We start from the raw sequence: 8729 nt of genomic DNA, 5'->3' as shown, positions 1-8729 counted from the left end.
AAGACGCATGCGACAGGCGTTTCACTCGCAGTTTTCGGACAGGTGATGAAGGCGTTTGTAACACACAAACAGTGCGACGTATTTCTCCTCTTGTGTTCTACAACAAGCGTGGGACTCAGTCTAACTGCAGGCTGCCTACACAATGTGGAGCATTATCTCGGATTAACTAACAGCGAAATACCACTCTACTGGAGCCAGTTACTGTGGATGAGCTTTATAACAGGGTGGGAATCGCCCGGTCCCGGTAATTTCGCAATACAATTTTATATAAATGATGACTAACTGACAACCTCAGCTGCCGACAGGTGTTGTTGTTATACCTCGATGTGGACAGCTGAAAATGCGTGCCCCGACCGGGACTCGAACCCGGGATCTCCTGCTTACATGGCAGACGCTCTGTCCATCTGAGCCACCGAGGACACAGATGAATAGCGCGACTGCAGGGACTTATCCCTTGCACGCCTCCCGTGAGACTCTTACGGGAATCGCCAAAGCGTGCGCGAGTAATGAGTGGATGGGCAAATGTCTATAAGGTACAATAGATATGTAGAATTGTGGACAGGTGGGAATGTGAGTCTCATGGGAGGCGTGCAAGGGATAAGTCCCTGCAGTCGCGCTATTCGTATGTGTCCTCGGTGGCTCAGATGGATAGAGCGTCTGCCATGTAAGCCGGAGATCCCGGGTTCGAGTCCCGGTCGGGGCACGCATTTTCAGCTATCCACATCGAGGTATATCAACAACACCTGTCGGCAGCTGAGGTTTTCAGTTAGTCATCATTTATTCCAGGGAAAAGCTGCACGGTCATCAACAGTAACTGTTCTTTCGAGAACAAGTTACTGTCTTCGTATACAATTTTATATGACATTCTGTCATTTAGTCTGGGCGCGCAGTAGGAAAAAATCTGTAAGGAAATCCTCAGAGGCGTAGTACCACCGCCACAATACACGCACACCGTAACTGTGCTCATATATATAAAAAAAAAAAAAAAAAAAAAAAAAACAACCGAAATTACTGCAACCGATAATACGCGACATGAGCCGCGAGATTTTCCAGTCGCAGTTTTGTGGGTGAAGTAAGAGGATCTGATGTAAGAGCGTGGGGCTGCAGCTGAGACCTTAATACCTTTAGTGGCAAAGCAGATACGTGAACTGCCGTGTTCGTGCTGGATGAGAGAGTGGATTAGGTGGCGGTATGATTTTGAAGGGAGCAAGAATCTCACTGTAGACCTTGTGATGGAAAATTCACAACAATACCGTAATTTCATGAGAAAGACAGCGGTGAAGATGAAAGAATTACTCCTTATAATTTTACCCAAAAGCGTCAAGCAATACACTGTTATGTGTAAGTCCGTAGTGTTACAGACAGACGGCTAGTGAGAAACATTTTTAGGATCAGGGCCGTTTATTCTCTTTAATATTTCATGCCGTAAAACCGCAGTCCAATAACGCTACACCAGATTTCACCTTCACATGCACTCTCGTGTTCAAGAGCCAAGTACGGCTGACATCTGATAAATGATCCGATTCTGCTCTTACATCCATTATTTGAACGTATTTACTTCTATTAACTTAAGGATGAAGTCGTCGGTTCCTGAAGATCTGTTCCTGAACATCCAATCTAGTAATACAATCAATAAATACCACGTCATAGAAAACTGTAGATACAGCAGCATTAATTTAAGTTAAACGGGAATTTTCCGAGTTACATAATGATTACTTTGAAACGTAACGTCATTTAATCAAAATATCCACGGGTGTGCTGACTTGATCCATCTCAACAGGTTGTGCTGCAGTGGTTGGGCGGAGTGCACGTTGAATCTGCCACTCTGAGTACCCATGAAGTCACGACGGAGGAGGTGGGCACTGCATTTATTCCATATACAGGCGCACTCTCGGGGAAAATCGCCCGCATTTTGAAGAAACACCGGGGCGGAACTGTGTTTTGCCCTCCGAATAAAACTCGTGCACTGGTGGGGAGCGCCAAAGATGACCTCGGTTTGAGGAAGGCCGGCGTGTACCAGATTCCGTGTCAATGTGGTAAGTCGTATATTGGTCAGACGATGCGTACCGTCGAGGATCGATGCCGTGAACACCAGAGGCTCAGTCGACTGATGTATCCGAGCAAGTCGGCGGTCGCTGAACATCGTTTGTCGGAAAATCACGCCATGGAGTATGACCGCACGAGGATTCTGGTACAGACGTCGAGATACTGGGACAGCGTTGTTAGAGAGGCCATCGAAATTCGCACCAATGACGGCCTCATAAACCGTGACTGTGGCTATAATCTTAGCAAGGCTTGGGAACCAGCGATCGGGTTAATTAAGAGTAAATCGAGCAAACGTATAGTTGTGACGACCACGGCGGACAGAGCCATCACATCGACGTCATCTCAGACGCCGTCGCAATCTGTTCCACCGCGCGACCGTGGCGCGGGGCGCGGACGGCGGAGGGAGCGCGCCGCGGGCGGAGGGTATTTAAATCGGCCGCCGCCGCGACCGAACCCAGTTCCCTCTGAGCAGCCATAGCGTACGGATCTCCGTGCTGGCACCTTCACAGGAGCTCAGTCCGTCAGTTCACCTGACGATGGCGACATGTATGATCGCCGAAATATTGTGCCCGTTGGACACTATAGACCGGCAGCACACCCGTGGATATTTTGATTATCAAATACGCCGGGAGAAACTCAAGAATCACGTAACGTCATTTGTTTTCTCTATGTTAATTAATGTACGGCGATAAGTCACCAGGAACGTAGTTATAAAATTTTATTGTAATCAAATAGGAAACTTACAAGAACATCATTTTTGGACACAATCTCCTTGCGCTTCAACGCACTTGGTCCATCGTTGTACAAGCTTCCTGATGCCCTCATAAAAAAAATGGTTCACATGGCTCTGAGCACTATGAGACTTAACATCCGCGGTCATCAGTCCCCTAGAACTTAGAACAACTTAAACCTAACTAACCTGAGGACATCACACGCATCCATGCCCCGAGGCAGGATTCGAACCTGCGACCGTTGCGGTCGCGCCGTTCCAGACTGTAGCGCCTAGAACCGCTCAACCATCAGTTTACCTGCGGACGGTTGGGTCTTGAACTTTTTCTCGCATGGCGAATTTTGATGTTTCCATTCCATACTCTGCCGTTTACTCTCCGGCTCGCAATGATCGATGTTTCGTCACCAGTAATGATCCTGTCTAAGAAGTTGTCTCCTTCGTTGCTATAGCGATCCAAATGTTTTTTGCTGATATCGAAGCGCGTTTGTTTATGCAGCTGTGTTAGTTGTTTTGGGGCCCATTTTGCACAAACTTTATGATTTCTTAGGCAGAACAGTGCATACGATGTGCCACTTCGTCAGTAGTTAATCGTCTGTCCAAATTATTTCACGTGAACGCTCAATGGTTTCTTCATTCGTAGCGGTAAACGGTCGTCCGGTTGCTTCATCGTGCGTAACACTTGTGCGAACATTCCGGAATTTTTCAGTGAATTCGTAGACAGTCCGTTGTGGCAAAATACAGTTCCCCTACTCTTCTGAAAGTCTTCCATGAATCTGGACCCCTGATCTTTGGCATAAATAGACAGCGGAGCAGCCATGATTAACAGCACGGTAGCGATAACGAAACTAACCTAGCAGCTTGAAAATTGCAAAGATACACTCCTGGAAATGGAAAAAAGAACACATTGACACCGGTGTGTCAGACCCACCATACTTGCTCCGGACACTGCGAGAGGGCTGTACAAGCAATGATCACACGCACGGCACAGAGGACACACCAGGAACCGCGGTGTTGGCCGTCGAATGGCGCTAGCTGCGCAGCATTTGTGCACCGCCGCCGTCAGTGTCAGCCAGTTTGCCGTGGCATACGGAGCTCCATCGCAGTCTTTAACACTGGTAGCATGCCGCGACAGCGTGGACGTGAACCGTATGTGCAGTTGACGGACTTTGAGCGAGGGCGTATAGTGGGCATGCGGGAGGCCGGGTGGACGTACCGCCGAATTGCTCAACACGTGGGGCGTGAGGTCTCCACAGTACATCGATGTTCTCGCCAGTGGTCGGCGGAAGGTGCACGTGCCCGTCGACCTGGGCCCGGACCGCAGCGACGCACGGATGCACGCCAAGACCGTAGGATCCTACGCAGTGCCGTAGGGGACCGCACCGCCACTTCCCAGCAAATTAGGGACACTGTTGCTCCTGGGGTATCGGCGAGGACCATTCGCAACCGTCTCCATGAAGCTGGGCTACGGTCCCGCACACCGTTAGGCCGTCTTCCGCTCACGCCCCAACATCGTGCAGCCCGCCTCCAGTGGTGTCGCGACAGGCGTGAATGGAGGGACGAATGGAGACGTGTCGTCTTCAGCGATGAGAGTCGCTTCTGCCTTGATGCCAATGATTGTCGTATGCGTGTTTGGCGCCGTGCAGGTGAGCGCCACAATCAGGACTGCATACGACCGAGGCACACAGGGCCAACACCCGGCATCATGGTGTGGGGAGCGATCTCCTACACTGGCCGTACACCACTGGTGATCGTCGAGGGGATACTGAATAGTGCACGGTACATCCAAACCGTCATCGAACCCATCGTTCTACCATTCCTAGACCGGCAAGGGAACTTGCTGTTCCAACAGGACAATGCACGTCCGCATGTATCCCGTGCCACCCAACGTGCTCTAGAAGGTGTAAGTCAACTACCCTGGCCAGCAAGATCTCCGGATCTGTCCCCCATTGAGCATGTTTGGGACTGGATGAAGCGTCGTCTCACGCGGTCTGCGCGTCCAGCACGAACGCTGGTCCAACTGAGGCGCCAGGTGGAAATGGCATGGCAAGCCGCTCCACAGGACTACATCCAGCATCTCTACGATCGTCTCCATGGGAGAATAGCAGCCTGCATTGCTGCGAAAGGTGGATATACACTGTACTAGTGCCGACATTGTGCATGCTCTGTTGCCTGTGTCTATGTGCCTGTGGTTCTGTCAGTGTGATCATGTGATGTATCTGACCCCAGGAATGTGTCAATAAAGTTTCCCTTTCCTGGGACAATGAATTCACGGTGTTATTATTTCAATTTCCAGGAGTGTATAACAACGAATAAACATTGAATGCGTCATCAACGTAAAACGCCAGTACTACCGAAATAAATAAAAATATTACTAAATTGCGGATAATAATTGACTTACACTCGTATGTGATAGAGCAACTTTGTCTGTTTCCTCAAATTGTTGATATTTTGGTACATTTCTTCTGCGAATGTGTTAAAACAATTCGGCCATTTCAGCCAACAAACTTCCCTTCTTATCTGAGTTCCTGTAGTTCAGTTTTTGCGCACTGCACACGAGCAATGGACACAGCATCTCCGAGGTAGCTATCAAGTGGGGATTATCCCGTATGAAAATTTCACGAGTGTACCGTGAATAGCAGGAATGAGGTAAAACATCAAATCTCCGACATCGCTGAGGCCATAAAAAGATCCTCCAAGAACGGGACCAACGACGACTGAATCGTTCAACGTGACAGACGTGCAACCTTTCGCAAATTGCTGCAGATTTCAATGCTGGGCCATCAACAAGTGTCAGCGTGCGAACCATTCAACGAATTATCATCGATATGGTCTTTCGGAGCCGAAGGCCCACTCGTGTACCCTTGAGGACTGCACGACAGAAACCTTTACGCCTAGTCTGGACCCGTCAACACCGACTTTGGGCTGCTGATGACCGGAAACATGTTGCCTGGCGGATGAGTCCAAATTGTATCGAGCGGATACACGTATACGGGTATGGAGACAACCCATGGATCCTGCTTGTCAGCGGAGGACTGTTCAAGCTTGTGGAGATTCTGTAATGGTGTGGGGCGTGTGCAGTTGGAGTCATATGAGACGCCTGATGCGTCTAGATACAACTCTGACATGTGACATGTGACACGTACATGAGCATCGGAATGCCCATTGTGCATTCCAACGGACGTGGGCAATTCCAACAGGACAATGCGACAGCCCACACGTGTACAATTGCTACACAGTGGCTCCAGGAACACTCTTTTGAGTTTAAACACTTCCGCTGGCTACCAAACTCCCCAGACATGAACATTGTTGAACATATCTGAGATGCCTTGCAACGTGCTATTAAGAAGAGATCTCCACCCCGTCATACTCTTTCCGACTTAAGGAGAGCCTTGCAGGATTCATGGCGACAGTTCGCGCCAGCGCTACTTCAGACATTAGTCGAGTCCGTGCCACGCCGTGTTGTGGTACTTCGCGTACTCACGGTTGGTATACCAGTTTCTTTAGCTGTTCAGTGTATGAAGAAGTGAGAATAGTAATGGTACTTTAAAAACACTGTACACTACTGGCCATTAAAATTGCTACACCACGAAGATGACGTGCTACAGACGCGAAATTTAACAGACGCGAAGAAGATGCTATGGTATGCAAATGATTAGCTTTTCAGAGCATTCACCCAAGGTTGGCACCGATGGCGATACCTACAACATGCTGACACGAGGAAAGTTACCAATCGATTTCTCAAACACGAACAGGAGTTGACCAGCGTTGCCTGGTGAAACGGTTTTGGCTCTGAGCACTATGCGACTTAACTTCTGAGGTCATCAGTCTCCTAGAACTTAGAACTAATTAAACCTAACTAACCTAAGGACGTCGGCATGTATACCTGAACTATCGTTGTCGGTGTTGGTCTGCTGTCGATTCTGATTAGAACAACCCGGTCACTGAACTGTTCACAGTAACACACCCTCTGCCTTAGCTTCCTATTCATAACGAATCCTACACCTGTTATACCATTTTCTGCTGCTGTTGATATTACCCGATACTCATCTGATCAGAAATCCTTGTCTTCCTTCCACTTCACTTCACTGACCCCTACTATATCTAGATTGAGCCTTTGCATTTCCATTTTCAGATTTTCTAGTTTCCCTACCACGTTCAAGCTTCTGACATTCCACGCCCCGACTCGTAGAACGTTATCCTTTCGTTGATTATTCGATCTTTTTCTCATGGTAACCTCCCCCTTGGCAGTCCCCTCCCGGAGATCCGAATGGGGGACTATTCCGGAATCTTTTGCCAATGGAGAGATCATCATGACACTTCTTCAATTACAGGCCACATGTCCTGTGGATACACGTTACGTGTCTTTAATGCAGTGGTTTCCATTGCCTTCCGCATCCTGATGTCGTTGATCATTGCTGATTCTTCCGCCTTTAGGGGCAATTTCCCACCCCTAGGACAAGAGAGTGCCCTGAACCTCTATCCGCTCCTCCGCCCTCTTTGACAAGACCGTTGGCAGAATGAGGCTGACTTCTTATGCCGGAAGTCTTCGGCCGCCAACGCTGATTATTTATCAAAATTTAGGCAGTGGCGGGGGTCGAACCCGGGACCTAAGACGTTATGATTATGAATCAAAGACGCTACCCCTAGACCACCGTTACAGGAGAATATGGGCTTGGGACAAGGAATGAAATAGGAGAAAGACTAATTGAGTTCTGTATCAAGTTTCAGCTAGTAATAGCGAATACCCCGTTCAAGAATCACAAGAGGAGGAGGTATACTTGGAAAAGGCCGGGAGATACGGGAAGATTTCAATTAGATTACATCATAGTCAGACAGAGATTCCGAAATCAGATACTGGATTGTAAGGCGTACCCAGGAGCAGATATAGACTCAGATCACAATATAGTAGTGATGAAGAGTAGGCTGAAGTTCAAGACATTAGTCAGGAAGAATCAATACGCAAAGAAGTGGGATACAAAAGTACTAAAGAATGACGAGATACGTTTGAAGTTCTCTAACGCTATAGATACAGCAATAAGGAATAGCGCAGTAGGCAGTACAATTGAAGAGAAATGGACATCTCTAAAAAGGGCCGTCACAGAAGTTGTGAAGGAAAATATAGGTACAAAGAAGGTAGCTGCGAAGAAACCATGGGTAACAGAAGAAATACTTCAGTTGATTGATGAAAGGAGGAAGTACAAACAAGTTCCGGGAAAATCAGGAATAAAGAAATAAAAGTCGCTGAGGAATGAAATAAATAGGAAGTGCAGGGAAGCTAAGACGAAATAGCTGCAGGAAAAATGTGAAGACATCGAAAGAGATATGATTGTCGGAAGGACAGACTCAGCATACAGGAAAGTCAAAACAACCTTTGGTGAAATTAAAAGCAACGGTGGTAACATTAAGAGTGCAACGGGAATTCCACTGTTAAATGCGGAGGAGAGAGCAGATAGGTGGAAAGAATACATTGAAAGCCTCTATGAGGGTGAAGATTTGTCTGATGTGATTGAAGAAGAAACAGGAATCGATTTAGAAGAGATAGGGGATCCAGTATTAGAATCGGATTTTAAAAGAGCTTTGGAGGACTTACGGCCAAATAAGGCAGAAGGGATAGATAACATTCCATCAGAATTTCTAAAATCATTGGGGGAAGTGGCAACAAAACGACTATTCACGTTGGTGTGTAGAATATATGAGTCAGGCTATATACCATCTGACTTTCGGAAAAGCATCATCCACACAATTCCGAAGACGGCAAGAGCTGACAAGTGCGAGAATTATCGCTCAAGCTGCTTACAAGAATAATATACAGAAGAATGGAAAAGAAAATTGAGAATGCGCTAGGTGACGATCAGTTTGGCTTTAGGAAAAGTAAAGGGACGAGAGAGGCAATTCTGACGCTACGGCTAATAATGGAAGCAAGGCAAAAGAAAAATCAAGACACTTTCATAGG

At 47.6% G+C, this 8729-nt stretch overlaps 1 non-coding gene across 1 annotated transcript; it reads right to left on the bottom strand.

The window, feature by feature from the left end:
- Positions 1–345: 345 nt before the first annotated feature.
- Trnat-ugu (transfer RNA threonine (anticodon UGU)) lies at positions 346–419 on the bottom strand. The gene has a single exon. It is a non-coding gene; the product is annotated as a tRNA-Thr (tRNA).
- Between the last annotated feature and the right edge of the window lie 8310 nt (positions 420–8729).

This window comes from Schistocerca serialis, chromosome 12, assembly GCF_023864345.2.
Source record: "Schistocerca serialis cubense isolate TAMUIC-IGC-003099 chromosome 12, iqSchSeri2.2, whole genome shotgun sequence".
NCBI classification, from domain to species: domain Eukaryota; kingdom Metazoa; phylum Arthropoda; class Insecta; order Orthoptera; family Acrididae; genus Schistocerca; species Schistocerca serialis.
The sequence above is the reverse complement of the archived record's forward strand: the minus strand, read 5'-3'. Positions and strand labels throughout refer to the sequence as shown.